General features: G+C 39.4%; 1 protein-coding gene and 1 long non-coding RNA gene across 10 annotated transcripts in view; one reads left to right on the plus strand and one right to left on the minus strand.

Annotated features, from left to right (window-relative positions):
- LOC134227446 (putative polypeptide N-acetylgalactosaminyltransferase 9) overlaps positions 1 to 21754 on the plus strand; it is a 359233-nt gene that overhangs the window by 248255 nt on the left and 89224 nt on the right. The gene's annotated exons all lie outside the window — the stretch shown is intronic.
- LOC134224427 (uncharacterized) lies at positions 3214 to 3821 on the minus strand. Its single transcript, XR_009982943.1, has 3 exons — positions 3722 to 3821; positions 3585 to 3654; positions 3214 to 3534 (listed from the first exon to the last, which is right to left on the minus strand). It is a non-coding gene; the product is annotated as an uncharacterized LOC134224427 (long non-coding RNA).

Raw genomic sequence — 21754 nt, forward strand, 5'->3', positions numbered from 1 at the left:
ATTTCGTCGAATGCCATTTAGTCGAATGAAATTTGGTTGAAAGGACATTCCGTCGAATGGACATTTAGTAGAAAATGAATGTTTAGTCCATTAGAGAAGTAGAACATTTGGTCGAAAGGACACTACGTCGAATGGACATTTAGTCGAAATCAGATTTAAGCATGAAGAATCATCGTACATTTGGGTGAATGATGTTTGGTTGAAAGAAATTTGCTTAAAATCAGATTTTCGAATAAAAAATGTTGGTACATTTAGTAGAATGACGTTCCGTCGATTAGATATTTGAAAGAAAGAAAATTAATGAATAAATGATTGATTGCGGTGTTCCAAAAATAATATAATTATTGTACCAATATTGCTAAAAAAATAATGGGTTCATAAAAAGAATAAATAATAAGAAAACGGTGAATATTCCCGACAGGACATTGACTTTGGCGAACCTCTCTAACCAACTACAATGAATCTGTACCACCTGATTAGCGGATATTTAGTCGAATGATATTTTGTCAAATGACACTTGGTCGGTTACGTTTTTATCTTTTTTCCTTTGAAAGTAAAGTTATAGAATACCAGATTAATGCGCGTAATTTTTTATGAGTTTCCTTTGGTTCATTAAAAATTGATGGAAAAATCTATTAAAAGCTTCAGATCACAGACCAACAAAAATGTTATCATTTGCATACTTAATCAGCGGCAGTGGCAGGTGATCGTTTAAATATGATTAACGCCATCTTCTTTCATAGTTTTGTTGAAAAATATTAGGAAGCAACATCGTGCGTGCCAGCTCCATTTTTTGTTTTAAAAAGTTTAAGGGTTTGTATTCGCTGATAGAAATAAAGGTTTAGTTTAACCCGAAAATTACAATCAGTTATGTATGATATTTTATTAAAATCCAAGTTTAAAAATTTAGATACTTGAATTTCGATTTTATGTATATTTACTTTACTGACGACCAACCCTACTCACCCTGTAGACATTAGGTCATATGACCATTTGGTCGCAATTAAATTTTCGGCCAATAATTAACGGATTATGGTTACTGAAATAATTATTGTATTAATATTGAGTGGAAGGAAGGATACGTGATGAACTTATAAATTATATAAAAAATCACAATAATAAAGATAAAAAAAGAGTGGAAGAAACAGTATCAATGAAAAGAATAAGAAAACCATTTCCATTCGATCCAGTGTCCCTTCGACTACATGTCCTTTTGACGAAATGTCAGCTGTCATTCGACTAAATGCCAATCAACTAAATGTTCCAAAGCCGACTACGATGAAGTATTGGCAAAATAACATTGATATCATTGATTTTTGAGCTTGTGCCGAAAAATAGAATAGATGCCATTTTACCATCAGTGCCCGATATTTTGCTATTTTTGTAGGTTTTCAATTTTTCTATAATAATAATCTCCAGAAGTTCCTGTTTGCTCAGGTGGAAAACTCCCATTAGCTGCCACCATCCGCTGCCGATTGAACTTCCTCGCGAATTTCTCTAATCAGTTCATATTCAAATTGAACCAAAAATCTATTGACGAATTATTATCCATTTTACTAATTTAACTATTACCGACTGAAATTCGCTTTCAACATTCGACTTACTTTCCATTCGGCTAAATGTCCTTTCGACTAAATGTCCTTACGACTAAATATGCATTCGACCAAATGTCCATTCGACTAAATGTCCTTTCGACCAAATGTCATTCGACTAAACGTCATTCGACGAAATGTCTTTCGACGAACTGTCCCAAAGCCCCATACACTATGCCCAGTTTCCTGTCCGAAAACATCCTAGACCGGAATATGAATCGAACTCGCTGTCTCCGGATTGGCAATCCTAGGCCTTTGCCTGCAAGGCTACTGGAGACCCCAAGCAGTATGTACTCCTTAATTGAACCGTTTGATTGCTAAACTCTTTATGTTACATTTTTGGTCAAAATAAGATTTTTATGTATTCTGAAAATACGTGTTCGGGCAAAACATACTAAAAAACTGAAATATATGAAATTATTTTTGTTTGTTTGAGAAACTTCATATACACGCACTTTAGAGATTAATTATGAAGTACTGCTTGCAGTTTTCCAACTGCAAGTGACCCAGGGTGTTGAGTTTTGGCCAAAATAATTAATCTGTATCAAAGAAATCTAAAGGTTCGGTGCCAAAATGTTAAAAAACAGTTTTTGTTGTTTTCTCGGAATTGTGTAGAATGGATATATGCAGTTTCTTAAACAAATAAATCAATTCATCTTAAAAGTGCGTGTTTGTTACCCGAATAAATAAAAAAAATCCATACATTTCTGAACAATTTTTTTTAATTTTGAATTCCATGTGAATTTCGGAAGCAATTTTGAAAAATTATCTTCAGAGTCCTCATAATTATTTCTGTAGAGTTTGCAAAGTTATTTATGAAGTTTTCTTACAGGAATTTTTTAAGGAACTCCAGAGATAGTTTTCTTTGAATGTTTCCAGAGGAATTTCTGGAGGAACTTTCGAATGAATTCCTCGAGGAATTTCTGGAGTATATTCTGTTGTATTTACTGGAGGAACTTTGTAGCGGCCAAAATGGCGGCTAGCATTCCGCGGCTTGTTCCCCGACTCCTTGCAAACAAAATGGCTTATGCGCCATCTCCGAAGAGGACCACCTGTCGTTTTCTACGATGCCCGGCTAGATACTGACCGAAAGTCAGCTACTAAATTCTCGGAGATGAACGGGAGCAAGCAAGCATTCTAATTCCGACCCGAATGACCTGGAAACGCCGACAATCGACACCTATCTAGCATAGCTCGCAAATTCCACCAGATAACCGAATTCCATCGACACGACCTAAGTTCGTTATCATCACTGGCAGAAATTCCCCAACCTCTTCACCCTCATTCCACTTTGGAAGCCGGATAAACCAGACATTACACGGACAAACTAAAACTACTCGAACGTGAAACACACTTAAGCTTTCTTAACTATCACTAATACATGTTCTTACGGAAACAGTGACTTGAACGCAGATGTTTATTTAACAGATTGTTTAACCTAAGTATTGACAACGGTCGTTCCGACTGGCCGGCTTAATTTCCCAGAATCACATCTGGCTACCTAACGTGTGCGGTTTTGGACTACTTTAGCTGCTTGTGTGTCTGTGCTAACGTGCTTGCATGCAAGACTTTCTACTCACGGTCTTTCGGGGCTTACGCTTTCAAGCTCCCTTTTGCGCTTCCTACGACGACGACGACGGCGATGGCTGCCACCGGCGATGACTCGTTGAGCTACAACCGAGTTTCACGTTCACGCACGAGGTTTTGGTGGTTTTCTCGTGCCGTGAACTTACTGGCTGGGCGAACGATGAACGGAATAGTCGCCTGGAGTGCGTTGAGGGCGTTCGCGACTCCCTTCCGGCCTCAAACCGCCGGGAAACTTTGCTTCCAGAGCGTAGACTGGATGCGCGACGGAGGGTGGTGCGGCGGCTAGCTTTTCGTCTGCGCTTTGTGCGGTATTTTTGGGTTGGCTCTGAATGAAAAAGCCGTAGCTTGCGCTAGGCTAGACGACACAATTAGCACATATGATGACACACAATTAAAGTCATTTACCTTTGAACTCTGACACAACAGTTCAACACGCACAACTTTTACCGCACAAACTTCGATATCTAGCTAGGGTCTTTACGGGAAACATTTAGAAATAATTACTACTAACTTAAGAACACTTCACGTTTTAATAAACTTACAACAATTACACCACGGAAACTACACAACTTCGCGATCCTTCTTCTACCACGGTCTGGGACAAAGTGGACGAGACTATTTCTGAAATCCCTCAGATTAAACTGTCACGGTATGGTTTTAAGAAACGGGAACCCAATGGTCTCCGCTTACTATATTCGAGAGTTATCAATTGTAGCTATCTCCTTTTGCTTTCGAATCGAAATTAGTTTACTCATCTCATTCCGTTATCGTGTCGAAGAATTCAATAGTTGCCTTTCAGTGTTCTCTATCCAGGCAACGAGAGCACGAATAGTGATTCTCGAATCGCTTCGCGCATCAACCTTGCGTAGCGGGATACCTATTTACGCTTCGAAAGTTGTATGCAATTTCCAAGTATTGTGCGTTGTGTGGTAATTTATTTTGTTTAATTGTGCCTCGCGTTTCTATGTTCATGTAATTTACTACTTTTATGATTTTTTATATAATATTTACATTTATTTAGAATGCTTAAGCAAAACAATAATAACAAGAAAACAAATAACTGTTAAATAAATAAATAACGAAAACGGCTACTGTTACAACTTCCAGAGGAATTCCTGGAGGAGCTACTGGAGGAATTCCTGGAGAAACTTCCGGAGGAATTTCTGGATAAACTTCCGGAGGAATTTCTCGAGGATCTTCCGGAGGAATTTCTGGAGAAACTTCCGGAGGAATTTCTGGAGGATCTTCCGGAGGAATTCCTCCAAGAACTTCCGAATGAACCTGGAGGAATTCTTGAAGGATCGAATGAACCTGGAGGAATTCTTACAGGACCGTCTGGAGGAAATGCTGGTGGAACTTTCGGAGGAACTTCCGGATCAATTCCTGGAGTGCCTTTCAGAGCACTTCCTTGTAAAATTTACGGAGGAATTTGTGGAGGAATTTCGGAAAATTTCTAATGCCTATTTTATACTCACGCTGATCCACGCCGTCGCCGCTGGCTGAAATTGCACAGGGCTACTAAGAATTGCACCAATAAGGCACTGCACTAGATCTCCTTCTCACTGCAGAGAACTTAGAAAAAACTCAAAGGTGCAGCCCAATCGGGTTGTAAACAAAGGTGACGTAGTACCGTAGAACCACGTGGCTCTACGCAATGAATAGTATTTGTTATCATAATTTGTTTGCCTTTATTAACATTGACCAAACTGCTCGGTGGTCAACTTAATCAAAAAGTAGTAGCTCCCAGTTGGTACACTATACTCTCCAACTGTTGAAAAGGGACTAGCACGACTCATCAGCCGTATCGCCACTGAAGCCGCATGTCGGCACAAAAAGGAAATTTTCCTGCAAGACTCGAACTTTGGTTTTTTTTCTATTGGTGATCGAAAAAGGCAATGGCACATAGCTGCCGTCGGTAGTAGAATTCCAAGCACGTGTCGGAAGGAGACGTCTATCCTGATTTGCCTGTCGTTGGTATTCGGCGCGCGAGTTCTTTTACAAATGACGTAACGCTAAATTTGATGATTTTAGACTCCCATCCTCCCCCTCGTAACACTTTTTGTATGGAAGGTTTATTTTTTTTTGTGTTGATCATAACGCTCGGCCTGACCTCCTTCCCTTACAGCGTTATGTAATTTGTGAAAGGCCCGTAACGGGATTTCAAGTACCTTTTCAGCGCCGGAAATTTTACTTGAAAGAGAGATATTTTGGATGTATTTTGCATGTAAAGAATTATAAAGTGTACGCAACGATGTCGTCTGCTGTGGTTTTATTGGCAAATCATCGAGTAGCTGCCCGACAGTAGCAGCAGTCGAGTGATAGAAAGAGGTAGAGTTATTCATTTCCTTGTTAGTTACGGACGGGGTGGGGCTTGCTGGATCAGCAATTGCGCACAAAACCAGCTGTTAGGTACAATTTTTATACCATTTTAGCTTGATCTGCCGTACAAGCATGGCTCACACCAAGCAAACCGCTCGGAGGTCATCGGACAGGAATCCTCCTTGTAAGAGCTGCACCCGCAAGCCACCCGCAAGTGTACCCCGGTCACCTAGGAGGGCAAGAAGCAACACCGTGTAGAGCCGGACCCCTGTTGACAAGAGGATGATGAATTTCATCAGCCATATAGCCGCTGAGACCACTCGTTTAGCTGCCAGGGATGCTCAACATCCCAAAGGAAGAAAAAGCAAGAATAATCGGAGGCGACGTGCGAATAAAACCAACCTTAAATACATACATCTATTTGCATAGATCGGTTTGCATACGACAATGGCGTCGGTGGAACGTTGAATTAGGTCACAAAAAATGCTTATCAGGACTACCATTCATAATCCAGGAAGAGTTATTTACCCTGATGGAAATCCGTCGCCCGGAGATTTTCACATAACCGATGATATAAATTTGCTCACTTGTCATAAGACAAGTTAGTACCCACCACTTGATTGTAATACGTATTTCAACCTCAACAGTAATGTCGTCTTCAGTGTCTTGTGTAGTCAAGCACGAGATACTGAAGACGGCTTAATTGTTGAGGTCGAAATACGTATCTGTAAAATTACAATCAAGGAGGGGAATAAAATATGATAATACTCCCAAAGTAACCATGAAGATGCTTGTAAAAAATACAGCTCTTAAAGTTGGCTTAAAGTGGAAAAGGGAAGTAAAATGGAAATTTCTATATTTGGGACCGTCACGAAATCATGTAAGATTTGTAACATATAATAGATCCTTTATCTTTCAATGGTTCAATGGATTTTGAAGATTTATATACTCGTTGATGTGTTTATCGGCTATGCAGTCTGATGACCAGCTAAAACGCTATATTAATTCTGATCCAATTAATATAGCGTTTTAGCTGGTCATCAGACTGCATAGCCGATAAACACATCAACGAGTCAATTACAGTCGATAACCACCTCCACGATTTATATACTTATCAATCGATTCGCAAACTCTCCATCAATTTGCCAGTAGTATTGAAACTTTTGAGTATCAACGCTTAACTATTTAAAATTTTTGTTCTTTCATGCATCATGCATCCCGTATGCAGCGCGTACCAATCCTTGGTAATTGCCTACTTTTAGGGTATTTAGGGTCGATGAATTATCAGCAGTGGCTGATTTTCTACCCGCCACTTCCACATCCAGGCGCTATCGTAGGTATATGCGCAAATACCCAGCATGAGTTAACCGCCAGACATTTGTATGGCGAAAGACATCTAACGCGGGTTTTCTCAAAATTAGGAAATTTTTATGAAAAATTTTTTTGGTACCGGTTATGAAGGATGGTGTCCGCTACTACGCCTACCAAATATTTTTTTCGATTAAGGTGCTTAGTTTCGAGAAATTGAACCTTAGATGTCTTTCACCACACTAATTTCAGAAAGTTAACTCCTAGTGTGCCACTGTAAGCACACTTAAAGCAGGCGATTCATTGTTGAACTGAATGAATGGGGTGGCCCAGCTACTAGACAGTGGGGTCCCTACTCCCAGAATGGTAGATGCTGCTAAAGCTGGGTAGTAGTGTCGGTGGGATAGTTCCTTCTCCTATAGAGCGGTTTACTGCAGTTTACGTCTAGCGGTCGTGTCTTGTTTAATACCCAGCGATGCCAGATTGCTTCAACATCAATTCCGTAGAATCCAGTATTTTGCGCTCGGTAATGGCGGCCAAGTGAGTGCCTTTCTGACATTCAAGAGGTAGAAAATATTTACTTATTTTAATCAAGTAGGCTTTGTTTCAATGAAAAATGCGGCACTCATCACCTCAGCCTTGAACCAATAATTTTGTTTCTGAAAAGTCAAAAACACTTCCTTCCTGGTTTTGTTCATTATTGGCTACAATTCTGCACCGTTTTTAATATGTGTTTTTATTTTCTAGCTGAAGAACACAAAAACCAAATGCACTATTTATTGATAGGTATAGTTTGTCTAACAGTTGCAGAGGAATGCAGCAGCCGTGGTTCCAACAGAAAGCATTTGATACCACTACGCAAAATATTCAACATTCACGTGAATCGCTTTGGAATATGTGTTTCTATTCTAAAGAAAAAGTTGGACAGAAATCTTACGCTGTCGTTGAGCTCCGCCGAATACATCGTATTTTTATGCTTTTTGACTTATAAGTATAAATATGACTCGGGACACCAGAATACCTGAAAGAGCTTGACGGTTTCCTTTCAACGAAATTTATTTAGGTGTTTTTTAATCTTAAAATTAAGGCATTTCAACGGACTTGTATGGGCATGAGAAACACAGACTTTCACTCGAAGCTCTGCTTTAAGTTCGCGGAAAACAGTTGGACAAAAATATTTAATGACTACGAAAATTTATCCGTCCGAAAAGCATTGTCCTCCAAGATTTGTTTATAGGAGGGAAGTATTTTTTTATCCCTAAACTAGCTGCGTTCTTCATGTCCGTTAAAAGGAAACAAAACCCGTTGAATTCTAATAAATGTTCAGCAAGCACTTTCTGGTAGGTTTTCTGAACTATTCGTTTAGTCCATCTAGTACATCTGAGTCTCCGCCAACAACGCCTCGCGAACTCGGCTCTGAATTCATGCATATTTATTTCGTACCAAATTACCACACATACAAAACCTAATACAACCAATATCCATCTTTAAGAGGAAGCAAAAGTATCTAAAAAGATTGAAACTCGAGTCAGTAAGATTATGTAATATGCCTACAAACTTTACTACTGGCTCCAAATCTTCTTACGATCCCATCCCTCTGAAACTGTGAGTACATACAAAAACATATCAATATACAGGGAGATAAATTATTTGGCAGAGTTGTTTCTCAAATGGTTTGTCTCCATATTGCTTGTGGCTTACGAATTCTTCAGCTGTAAAAAATAGATTTTCATAAACCAAACAATGAAGTTTTTTGACTTTTGGGAAACACAACTATTGATTCAAAACAGAGCACCTGAGTGCCAACATTTTATATAAAGCGAAGCCTACATTGATTGAAATTTGTAAATATTTTCTACCTCTTGAATGTCAAAAGGGCACTCACTTGGCCGCCATTACCGAGCGCAAAATACTGGATAACTCAAAAATTTTGGCTAGCCCTATTTCGGCGCTCATCCACAATACTAGATAACAATAAGACCACTAAACGTCAACATTTATAGTTACTGGTCTTGTTATATCCTAATTTTCATGAAAATCCAAAAACGAAAGAGATTCATGGGCACGGTGCTTTATACAGATTTCCACACTCGTCATAAAGGCAATTGGCAGTTGCTATTCATATTTTTGACAGTAAGTGTTTCCAACGAATCTATGACAAAAGGTCGAAAGACAAAAGGTCGAAAAGACAAAAGGTCGAAAGGACAAAAGGTCGAAAGGCATAGAATGTCGAACGGGACAAAAGATCGAGAAGGACAAAAGGTCGAAAGGGACAAAACGTCGAAAGGACAAAAGATCGAAATGCATAGAATGTCGAACGGGACAAAAGATCGAAAAGGACAAAAGGTCGAAAAGGACAAAAGGTCGAAAGGGACAAAAGGTTGAAAGGGACAAAATGTCGAAAGGACAAAAGGTCTATCCAGAACAAGTTGAAAACAAAATGGGTGTATTTCAAAAGAATTTATGAAATGTATTTACATTCAAGCAGAAATAATTCACTCATATAATCAGTCAAAGTTGAAGAATGAGCAATTTTCAAAGAAGCAGTAATAACTGTAAAACAATATTATGAATATCTAGATAGTTCTGATAGAGATAAAAAAGATTGTTGATAAGAAATGAATAAACTTGTATTTCACGAGGCAGAGTTGTCCTATACAGTTGGCAAAATATGCTTTTTTATTTTTCACTATTTTTAACAAATAAATTAAATTCATCCAATGAGTGCAAATAATACATGAATATCTAGGTTTTCTGAATGTCACTTCGATCTGTCAAAATGGTGCACGCCGCAGCCACGCAGCCACACGCATTGAAAATACACCGCCGCGTATAATACACGCTGGAGCAAGATTTATTCTCTCCGTTTCAGATTCTTGTCTACTTCAAGCTTTAGCCCCTTTCGACCTTTTGTCCCGTTCGACGTTTTGTCCTTTCAACCTCTGGTCCTGTTCGACGTTTTGTCCCATTCGACGTTTTGTCCTTTCGACCTTTTGTACCTTTCGACCTTTTGTCCTTTTCGACCATTTGCCCCTTCGACCTTTTGTCTTTCGACCTTTTGTCCTTTCGACCTTTTGTCTTTCGACCTTTTGTCCCTAACCCGTTTGCAACATTGAGATTACCATTTCTGCATTTTATTTATTGAACTTTTATTAATTCAACATAGAATCAGTTTAATATTATGGACTTCTTATTTTTTAGAACAACTCCAATTATAAAGCTGATTACATGTGGATCATTGTAAATTAGTACTGGCGGTGCCAGAGTTGTGGTAATGTTCGTTCACCAGCAATTTTAACGTAATTGGTTCATTCATAATTTGGCCAGTACAGAAGTTAAACAAAACCCTATTTCAACTATTTTAAAATAATTTCATAGGAAATACCCCCAGGAATTAATTCGATAAGTCGGGACCGATTTGCGATTCGGGCGTAATTTATTTTGTAAACAAACAATTCCTTCGAAAATCCTCTAGATATTTCATTAAAAAATATTCCAGGAATTCATTTCTAAATTCCAAAAGGACTTCTTTTAAAAATTATCCGCAAATGATTTCAGAAATTGTTATTGGAAACTCACTGACTTCCGAAAAATTCCTTCGGAAATTTCTATAAAAAACCAAGTTCCGCAAGGAATTCTTCTGGAAATTCGTTCAGAAATTCTAAGGATTTTTACGGAAATTTTCCAAAAAGTCCTTTTGTATTATTTTTAGAAATTCCTGCTGGAATTCCTTCGGAAATAACCTCCTTAATGAGCAATCGCTACATTAGCATTAGAATTCAGCAGTTTGCACAAATTCGAAGGTGGTACAAGCCAAGACTATTGTATGAGAGTAGCATCACTTTCATCCGTTACCACAGATATTGATTTAGGACTAATCACTAATTCTTAGATGGAAGCAATGCACTCTCCAATAGTCGAGATCTGTCCTGGCCACGTCCTTGCGAATGTTGAGGAAGCGGAAGGATGGTTTGTTGGACACCTACTTAAGAAAGATGCAGAGAACTCTACGACCTCTCATAGGTGCCACGGGAGGTTTTGGAATTGTGTGGAAGGTTATAACAGTAGGAAACGTTTTGGTATAACGTGAAACACAGAAAGAACTAAGATAGAAATACAAAGTAGGAAAGGGACGAGCCTGGAATTGAACCCACGACCTCCTGCTTATAAGGCAGAAGCGGTAGCCACAAGACCACCGAGCTCGTCCTTAATTCCCAGAGCAATCGCTACAGCGTAAATTATATTTCTTCTAAAATTTATCCACCTGAATTACCTCCAAATAGAAAAGAATGTTTTTTAGGAATGGATGAACAAATTTTAAGACGAAACTCTATGAATATCCGAACGAATTACAAAAAGAATTTCTAAGGGATTTTTGTAAAAGAATTTTCGAAATTCTCAACCTTCCGGGACTCGCATAGTCCTGGATCGGTCACGCAGTTCCGTTTCTGTTGTAAGCGACAAGTGAGCTTTTTTCGGAGGTGTTGTACTTTTTACAACGGTACGAGTCCCGGAAGGATAAATTTCTTCAAGAATTCTTTGGATATTCAGCTAAGAATTCTTTCGGAATCTCCTCCAGAGATTTCTTTGGAGAATCATCACGAAATTACTCCAAGAATAAATCCTGAGAATTCATGGGAAATTCATACAGCTATTCATTTGAAAGTTCAATAATTTGGAAATTCTCTTAGAAGTTTCTTCAGAACTGCCTCCAGCATATTTATTTTAGAAAACCTTAGGGAGTTTTTTTCTTAGTTTCTTAGAATTTTCAGAGGATTTTCCGTAGAAACTTTCGAAGGAACTTCTGGAGAAATTCTCAAAGGATTTTGCGAAGGCATCCCTGGAAGAATGTTCAATGGAAACTATTTGGAACTCCTGGTGGAGCTCCCGAAAGAATTTCTGAAGGAATTTACAAATTTTTTAAAAGATTTTCCAAAGGAGTAAGAAGTATTCCTAAAAGAATTTCTGAGAAAACTTATAAAGTATTTTTGGAGGAAGTTTCTAAAAGAATTCCTTGTGGAACTTCCGGATGAATTCCTGAAGGGATTTTTGAAAGAATTTACGATGGAAGGTCTAATGGAATTTCCTAGAAAAATGCCTAGTTTCTCCAGATATTTCTTCGAGAATTACGTCAGGATTTCCTCCAGGAAATTTTCATTTTCTCATCTGTGTGTTCTATATTTATAGGTAGTCAAAATTAAATTAAGGAAAAATCATTAATAAATTAAACATCACAGATACTCCAATGAAATTAAAAGTGCACTTTAAAAAAAAAATCCGTGGATTTCTGCAGAAGATTTGTGCGATCGCTTTCACAGCCTTTTTTCATCACACACCTGACGGAAAAGGAAGTGAACAAAAAGGAAAGGAATGTGGATGGGAGAAAAAAGGGAATGTTTGGAAAAGGGCCCTTGAAGAGGGCATACAACGCATAAGCGTACAAGAGCTTATAACTCCTTACCACAACGGGTTATGAACAACAAAATACTCTGAAGGTTCAGGTTTGTGAAGTCAATTTCACTAAGTAAGTGTTTACCAAATATTTGGAAACGCAATTATGCATAGACTGGGCAGTTACATATTAGATGATAAGAAGTTCCATAATCGGATTCACAACTATCACAAACAGATGATTCAACGCGTTGAATATTTGCCATGTGATGGTTCAGTCGGCAGTGACCTGTCAAGGCCTTGACTAAGACACTGCAATTCTGTTTAGACAGATTAGCTAAATAGCTTGCTATTACCGGAGATGGCTCCCGGATGTACAATTTTGTTTGATGACATGAATCCAGACTACTCCAATGCCATTTGTGCTGAGTGAAAGCCAAAGAGTTGATCAAAAGCTTCACCCAACACTTGGATATTGGAATAGCTGGCTCAGGACCAATAAAGTCATGCGATGCTCCATTACGAGCTAACTCATCAGCCAATTCGTTTCCAGCTATGGAAGAATGGCCAGCTACCCATATAAGGTGTAAAGTATTAACTGAATTCAGTTCCTCAATATGAGTTCGACATGCGATTACTAACTTCGACCTTGAGTTGGCCGAGGCGAGAGCTTTAATAGCTGCTTGGCTATCTGAACAGAAGTATATTACTTTGCCCATAATGCGTTGCTGCAGTGCAGATTGCACTCCACACATGATGGCAAACATTTCCGCTTGAAAGACAGTGCAGTGTGTACCCAGTGAGTGTGACTGTTCCAATCTCAGCTCACGCGAATAGACGCCTGCACCTGCTCTACCTTCGAGGAGGGAGCCGTCAGTGTAACAAACAATGCTGTCCGACATACTTCTCTCCAAATAGCCAGATGTCCACTCATCCCGCGAGGGGAATTGTGTTGAAAATGTCCTATAAGGAAAACTACTAACGTGTGTGAGATAACTTGGAGCAAGGAAAATTTTGTCCCAATTAACCATAAGCGGTAACAACGAAGTGTGTGTAGAACTGCGGTTTACAGGATTCTCTTCCATAAAACCGAGTACCCATAGTCGGTAAGTACAAGAAAATGCTTCTTGTTTGAGATGTATGTGTAGTGGGGCCACGTCGAAGAGAACTTCGAGAGCAGCCGTGGGAGTTGAAGAGAACGCACCAGTCATTGCCATTAGGCACATCCTTTGAAGATGGCCTAATTTAGACTGAATTGTCCTCACTTCCCCCTTTGCCACCACACAAGACATCCATAAGCCAAAATTGGTCGTACAACTGTTTTGTAAATCCATTTGATATATTAGGGCTTAAGACCCCAAGTTTTACCAAAGGTTCGTCGGCATTGGCCGAAAGCCATACACGCCTTTTTGATTCTGAACTCAATGTTAGGAGTCTAGGAAAGCTTTAATTCAAAATTAGACCCACGTACTTTACTTGATCAGTTACATTGATTTCAGAACCAAAAAGATGTAATGGACGAATACCATTACGATTACGTTTTTCCGTGAAAAGAACAATAGATGTTTTATTCGGATTGACCGAAAGGCCATATTGGCGACACCAACTTTCAACTACCTGAAGAGCATTTTGCATCAGGTCGAATAAGGTAGTAATGCACAAACCCACTATCAATGTAAGATAGTCGTCGGCAAATCCATAGGTAGGAAAACCGCCATTATTGAGTAACCTCAATAGCGTATCTGCAACGAGATTCCACAAAAGTGGAGATAATACTCCCCTTGAGGGCATCCGCAGACACTTAATTTCCTAATCGCTGCTTGACGTAATGTCGAGTAGAGATGTCGGTTTTAAGCATCTGGTGAATCCATTTGGTAATAATATTAGGTAGCCCATGACAACGTGCGGCTTCCAATATCGCATCGAAAGACACGTTGTCGAAAGCACCTTCAATATCTAAGAAAGCACCCAAGCACGATTGCTTTTGAGCGAATGCTTTCTCGATATCGTACACAACCTTGTGTAGAAGAGTCACGGTGGACTTTCCAGATTGGTAAGCATGTTGATTAACATGAAGAGGCACGTTTGCCAAACAGTCATCACGAATGTGATGATCGATAATACGTTCTAAGCATTTCAGAAGAAATGAGGTCAGTCTGATGGGTCTAAAACTCTTTGCTTCTTCATACGAAGCACGTCCTCCTTTTGGGATAAACTTTACAGTGACATCCCGCCAGGATATGGGAATATAGCAAGTAGCAAAACTGCATACTAAAAGCTTTTTCAAAACATGTTTGATATGCTCAAAACCTCTCTGAAGTAGAACAGGATAAATCTCATCCTCCCTGGAGATTTGTAGGAGCAAAACTGTTAAGTGCCCATTGAATCGATTCAGTAGTTATGATTCTACGTGCTTGAGCCCAAGACCCATAGCTACATGAAAAGACATCAGGATCATCCGAAGATGTTATATCGACACATCCAGGGAAGTGCGTATCAAATAAGTGCTCTAACGATTCTTCATCAGAAGAAGTGTAGTCGCCATTTGGCTTGCGAATTTCGCCAACTTGGAAATCCTTGGATCTCGCAAGAATTTTATTCAATCGAATGGCTTCACTCAAATTGGAAACATTTGCACAAAGGTTTTTCCAGCCGGATCGTTCAGCAGATCGTAGAGCCTTCTTGTAAGCTTTGCGAGCCAACTTGAAAGAATACGTCCCTGCTGAATGGCGTCTGTTCCAACTCCTTCTGCACTGCTTCCTTAGCTTAGCCAAATCGGAATTCCACCAAGGGGTTCCTCTTGAGGTTTTTACAGAACGTAAAGGGCAAGCTTCTTCGAAAGCTTCCACGATGTGCAACGTTGTAGTATCAACTGCATCATCCAAGTCGGTAGGAGTTTCTATAGAAGGTAGATATCCATGAAATTTGGTAGAGAGCAACTCTGTGTGAAGATCCCAGTTTATTGAACGAGGATTTCTAAAACGCAAGGTCTGCGAAGTAACATTCAAATGATCAAAGTAGATGTAGCGATGGTCAGATATCGATTCCTCATCTGACACATGCCAATTCGTCAACTCGTGACTGATTCTATTGGAGCAAAGGGTTATGTCTAACACCTCTGCTCTATTAGATACCATAAAGGTTGGGCGATTGCCTATGTTAAGTAAACTAAGTTCGGTACTACTTAAGTATTCCATCAAGCTGGAGCCTCTCAGATTGATATCCGAGCTACCCCAGATGATGTGATGAGCATTAGCATCACTGCCGACAATTAGCGGAAGGCCTTTTGAAGTGCAATATATGACAACTCGTTTGAAAGCATCCGTAGGGGTTGGTTCATCATGTGGTAAATAAACCGAACAATAGACGTATTTCCTGACGGTGGTTCTGCCAGTTGCATCAATTGTAACAGCACATACATCTCTGGTTGTTAGTTCAGAGATAAGTGTAGCAACAATAGCATTGTCAACAATAGCACGCGGCATTGATCGAGAGTTTGCCATTTCTTTACTGAAAGCAGCAAAAACCGGGTTCACTAGGTTACCTAGGTAGAAGCTACCCTTGCGAAAATAGGGTTCCTGTACCAAAGCCATTTGGGATTTGCCATTTTGCATAAGTCTACAAGGATTAATCGTTGCTGTTTTTTAAGCTGAAGATTGATTTGAGCTATCTTAACTTAAGCCATTGCAAATTAAGATAATGCACTCCACAACTTCCGCCATAATATGAACAGCAACGATGAAACCAAATTGGTATCTTATCAAGAAAGTCAAAGACGAAACACAGAGTACAATGTGTATAACGCATAAAGCGAATCCATATAGGTGACAATTTGTTAAAAAACTAAATAAAAACATGTTTATAATCCCACCCTTATTTAACCTCAAGTTGAGATTGAATAAGAGTAGCCGATTATTTCGGAGAAGCAAAAAGTCAACTACGCCATAGCTCCGGTTAGCGCAGTAAGGGCTAGATACTGTGAAGGGTGCCCTGGTGCTTCACAGGCTCCGTTAGCGGTTAGGTTCTTTTTAGACCCCTCTAACCATTCATTCGTAGGCACGGTAAGCATAAAGCCGCATCACACCAAGAATTTGGGGTCACCTGTATGGTGGACTTCTACCACCGGAACAGGCAATCCGTAGCGACGAGCCTGGGATTTATCTCACGACCTCCTGTATATAAACCAGAAGTGGTAGTCACTAGAGTACTGAGCTCGCCGCCAAAAAACCAATAATCTAAAAAAGGATATGCGAGAAAAACGGATGTGTGGTAGCAAGCCTATGAGAAAAAGAGCTCTTAAACCATTCAATATTTTATAAAAACTACAGAAATCCATAACCATTTCTGGAACTTTGTTAAGATGTTTGAAGATCATGTTTCTTGTACCTTATTTACATGAAGAAATGATGGTATTTTGTTTGTAGTAAAATATGATTCATCCATGTTGAATAAAGTTTTAAACCATCAATTCAAATTTCATTTTTCTTTATGTTAGTAGATTAGTTTCAACGTAACGAAATAGTATTTCTCTCTCTTTCTCTTAGGTTTGATTTTTTGTCCTACCCACGTTTCGTAACGTGGCCGCGCCTCTGCTTCTTCCTATTTTCTTCTCAAGTCTCGTTTCTCACTTCCAAATTATCCCCTACCCTTCGCTACGTATTTATCACTTTAATCACTTTAATTACTTTCGAATGGTTGATACGTCAACTATGAAATCATGGGCAGATCTGTAATGCATCGCTGCATTCGTAATGTTGATCGTTAAAACTGATCTATTGCAATTAGCATTTAGCATGCCAATTTGTGATTGATTTTTTCCTCAGAATTTCTCTTAAAACTATGAATTCAAAGCTTCCCCAGGAATTCTTAAAAAATTTCTTTGAAATTTCTTTTGACTTTTTCTCGGATTATTATTCATTATTTCCTTGCAAATTATTTTAGATTTCTTCTGTTTAAACTCAAGAGAAAATCTAGAATAAAGTCAGAAGAATTGCGGGAGATGTCCAGAAAAATCCCAAACAATATGCAAGGGAAATAAAAAGAATTTCTCAGTGATTTATGCCACTTTTTCATTGAGAATTCCTCGTTTAACGAGATATTTTTCTGAATTTCCATGGAGATTTTTTTTTTCTGAAATTGATTATCAATGTGATTTTTTTTTAATTTTTCCAGTTAACTGTTTTCTGTTTGAAGGTCCACAGATTTTGGAATCGCTCAGGAGAATTTCCAATAGTTTTTTTCGTGGAATTTGAAATTTGTCACACGAAGCGATCTACAAAATTGGAACTGGTGTAGAAGTAATGTTGCTTCTCAGTCTCTGGATTATATGTATGTATTTGAATTATCCAACGTTTCGGCAGGATGGATTCTGCCTTTTTCAAGGGAAGTTTCTAGTTGTTAATTGACAACACTTAGAAATAATTGATCATCCTTGGAACCAATTTTGAATAGTAGCGCACCGATGCAAAAATGTCGACGTCGACGTTATGCCAAAAATCATCGGTGCCACTGAAGTGGCCAAGTTCATGATTGAATTTGTCCAACTCATGGAACAAATCTTTCCACAAATGTCATTCGTCATGGTCATATAATACCTAATTTCAGCTCAGCATTACGGCATAAATTACATTCCCGGCCGATGGTCGATTAACACTCTGGCTCCATCGTGTTCCTCCGAAAAGGAATGTCATCATAGCCCATTCATTGGCACTTTGCGATAATAACTCCACACCGCAATAACGAAACCGGAGAATGCCTCTTCTCTGATTTATTGAGAAGTGACACCAAGCTTAGCCTCCCTCCCGCAGAGGGCCACCCAATAACCTACAAAGTGAATTAGACAGTACCAAGAGTCATCTCAAGTCTCATTTGTTATCTATTGAATGAGTTGTGTTGAAACAAAAGATCTGCCCGGCCGACTCCCAGTGCCTACTGAGTTACTCAGTCGGCGATCATCGCGCGTCATCCTACTCATAGCATAATGGCAATAATAATGCCGTAACTTCTTCGGCGTGGGAAAACTTTGTCGCGTGCACGTGGATCGGGTTACCATGGACAAAACTGACGGCGTGAAAGCACGGCCTGCTATAAGATGTAGTAACCGAACCGGCGGCGTCATCGTTTGAAGGGAAAAGTGTCAGTGGGTAATGCGAATAATGAAATCGAAAGGAGGAAGAACCATGCAGCAGATAGCGAAGAGAGAGAAGTAAGGGAGGCAATGCACAAGATGATGAGATAGCGTAACAATTAGTCTTGCCAGGTGGGCTCAGAGGTGTCTATGAAGGCTTTTCTTTTGTCTTCGCTTTGCTGAACTGGGTAGCGTTTTTACGCTCATTGCACCGGTTGATGTTCAGTTTCTGCGCTGTCTGTGATGGGGTGAGAAGTGGGTTTCATTTTCCGTCTAATGTGTGGAATTAAGTGACGCTGCGCCGGTACAATACCTGGGTACGTACAATTATTCAATAAACAAGTGATCATGACAAATTGCAACAGAAGATTACATATAATCTGCTCAAACAGATCAACGAAAAATATGGATTAGCTTTGGTATTGCACTGGGTTCATTCTATTAATAAATTTATTTCTAAATCTATAAAATCAAACTAATCAATCATATTCTACAAAAAAAAGTTAAAATGTTAAAACTTGACTACCCAGTGACAATTTGGTTTCGATAACATTTTTCAAGACCAAGATCTACTTTACAAGAGTGCTTTAGAACCAGTATAAAATCAAAATACTTCCGGAGTTGTAACACTTACTTAAATGGAGTTACTCTACTATTACACGTGCAACAATTCACAAACATACTAATGGTACTTATTGTCATTCCGAGGCCATCGATGTGCTCTAATTGTGTTTGGTCAACAAACATCCATATTCACCAGATGAACAAAAGGTGCTATTGTGAATGGCAAAAAACTAACAATGTTTTCATTGCTCACTAACCAGAGCCAACATACGCACCGTGCTTTTCAGTCGTATACCACGTATGTATCTTGATGTTCATTATTTGATTGGCGAATAAAAACATGGTGCCAACGGACCCCCCTCGAATTGAATTTAATAGACCAAGGTACCGATAAATAAAATGTTGTATACTTTTACCCAGCTTGTCTTAATTTACCAAAAATCAAATGTATTGTATACATTAACTTCCTACCAGTATAATAATGCTAATTTTGGTAAAAACTATTAAATGAGAACAAACGGAAATACCAAGCGCTGCAGTGCAGATCGACTTACATATCCAATTTACCATGAAAAGTGAAACATTCAAATCGACCACAGACAAATGTCATTAAAAACACCGCTCCGACATACTGCTTCGGAGGAACATCCGCTTGTATTTACTCTGCTCTTCACACCCTGCGCTTGCCCCTAAACAGCATGCCCCACGTGCGAAATCCGTTCCGTTCAGCACTAGATCATACCATGCGATAAACACCGACCAACAACCTGTTGTTGTGGTGACCGAATTGACAACCCACCAGTCCACCACACCGCCGCGCCGCCAGTCCAGTCAGACAGAAAGCCAGACGCTGCGCTGTCGCCCGGCCAGATCAGGTGCGATATTGAATGTGAAAATTGCCGGCCGGGCCGGACAGTGGACGTGTTCAACGTGCTCGCGTGAAACGAAAGCGAAACCGCGTTCCACACTGCTTAGCTGGCGATGGGATCGCGATGATTGTTGTATCCGATCTGCTATGAATCCCAGTAGACAGAGGCGATTTTGATTTCCGTCCCATCATTTGGCGATCGGAGACACATTTGGAAACTGTAGCAACGCGTTACGTCAGTTTGGTTTTGTTTGAGGATTGTCGAACCGTGTCAACTGGTTCGTTGCACCGAATCGGATCATTTATGTTAATTCTGGCATTTGAGGTTTTTTTTTGTACTTTCGCACTACATTCATTTGAAATGTTGCATATTTATGTAAATCTCTTACGTTTTAGCGAACAGACAGCCATATAGCCCTAGTTTATATAGTTGGCAGTTGGCAGTTTTGGTCTCAAAATCAGGCAAAGAATATTTTTCACTGTTTGACTATACTTGCTTGTGAGCATCATTGCCAGTTTTTTGGGTTGTTGTTCTTATAGTTGTATTTTTTTCAATGAATTGAGCAATGAATTTATTTCTACGCAAATAACTCATAAGACTATGCAATCAAACAGGTTTGATTTTTTGAAATTTGAGTGGGGTTGTCTAACACCTAGTTTGAGAAAATGTTTCTTATAATATTTTGGTGTGTATTAAATTTGTTAACTATCTTTTTATTCGCTTTGGTATTGATTCTCCAATAATAAGTAAAACCGATATTCCAAGTATTTGACAGTGTAATAGAAACTCAAAAGTATGTTCTACTATGTGCGATTTGTATAATAATTATGTTCAAAATGTTAAATATGCTATGTCGGGAGTATTACCGAGAAATCCGTGTTTAGTGTAGTGTATTTCGTGGAGATAATTTTGTGAATACAGGTAATACTACTGTCTCAGTGTAGGTTTTTCCTCTTCAGTAGGCTAGGCCTTAAATTGAGCTCCACAACGACCGTACGTTGCCAACTACCCACCGAAGTACAGCATCCTACCACCAGAGGACCAAGGACAAGTCATTTGGACGGTCATGAAGGGGCTGCGTAATGTGGCCATTGGGCGAGGTCACTGACCGAGGAAAGAGGTCAGAAACCTCAATACATGACATGATCCTCTTCTTGTCTACAAAATTCTTCCTCAACGAAAAGCCGTCGACCAAGACAGTTTGATTTGGAAAATTAAGAGCAAGCAAAGTTGTATTCAATAAAAGAGTAAGTGGGTAGTAACCTCGTAAGGAAGCAGTGAAGAAAGGGAAAGTGTGGTGGAGCTGTAGAAGGAAGAAGGGCCTCTGAAAAAAAGATCAGATTAGTAGTTAAAGAAGTTAACGGTGACCGTTGCTCATATTTCTGCGCATTTCCAACGTTTACGGTGTGTTGTTAAAGCTGGAGTAGGGTGGTCATGGCGGGGAAGGGTCGTTTGACCGAATGCCACTAGGCCGATAGTCATTTGGCCGAATGGGTAATTTGGCGAAAGGGTCGTTTTGGCGAAAGGGTCGTTTGGTTGAAAGGGTCGTTTGGCCAAAAGGGTCATTAGGCCGAAAGCGTCATTTGGCCGAAAGGGTCATTTGACGGAAAGGGTCATTTGGCCGAAAGGGTCGTTTGGTCGAAAAGGTCATTTGGCCAAAAGGGTCGTTTGACCGAAATGGTCAACCGTCTAAAACGAGTTTAGTACTTTCCATTTAATTCCACTAGGTATTGTTATCTTTGCAGATACGTATTTCGACCTCAACTTTGAGATCGTCTTCAGTGTCTCGTACTTGACTCGACTTACGAGACACTGAAGACGATCTCACAGTTGAGGTCGAAATACGTATCTGCAAAGATAACAATACCTAGTGGTATTAAATGGAAAGTACTAAACTCTTCCTAGACGGTTGAATACATTTCACTAAAAAGAGCTTAAAATATTTCGGTTCGTGCTATGCTATGCTATGCTAAAATATTTTTTCCGAAATGGTCATT

The sequence above is a fragment of the Armigeres subalbatus genome, chromosome 3, assembly GCF_024139115.2.
Source record: "Armigeres subalbatus isolate Guangzhou_Male chromosome 3, GZ_Asu_2, whole genome shotgun sequence".
Taxonomy (NCBI): domain Eukaryota; kingdom Metazoa; phylum Arthropoda; class Insecta; order Diptera; family Culicidae; genus Armigeres; species Armigeres subalbatus.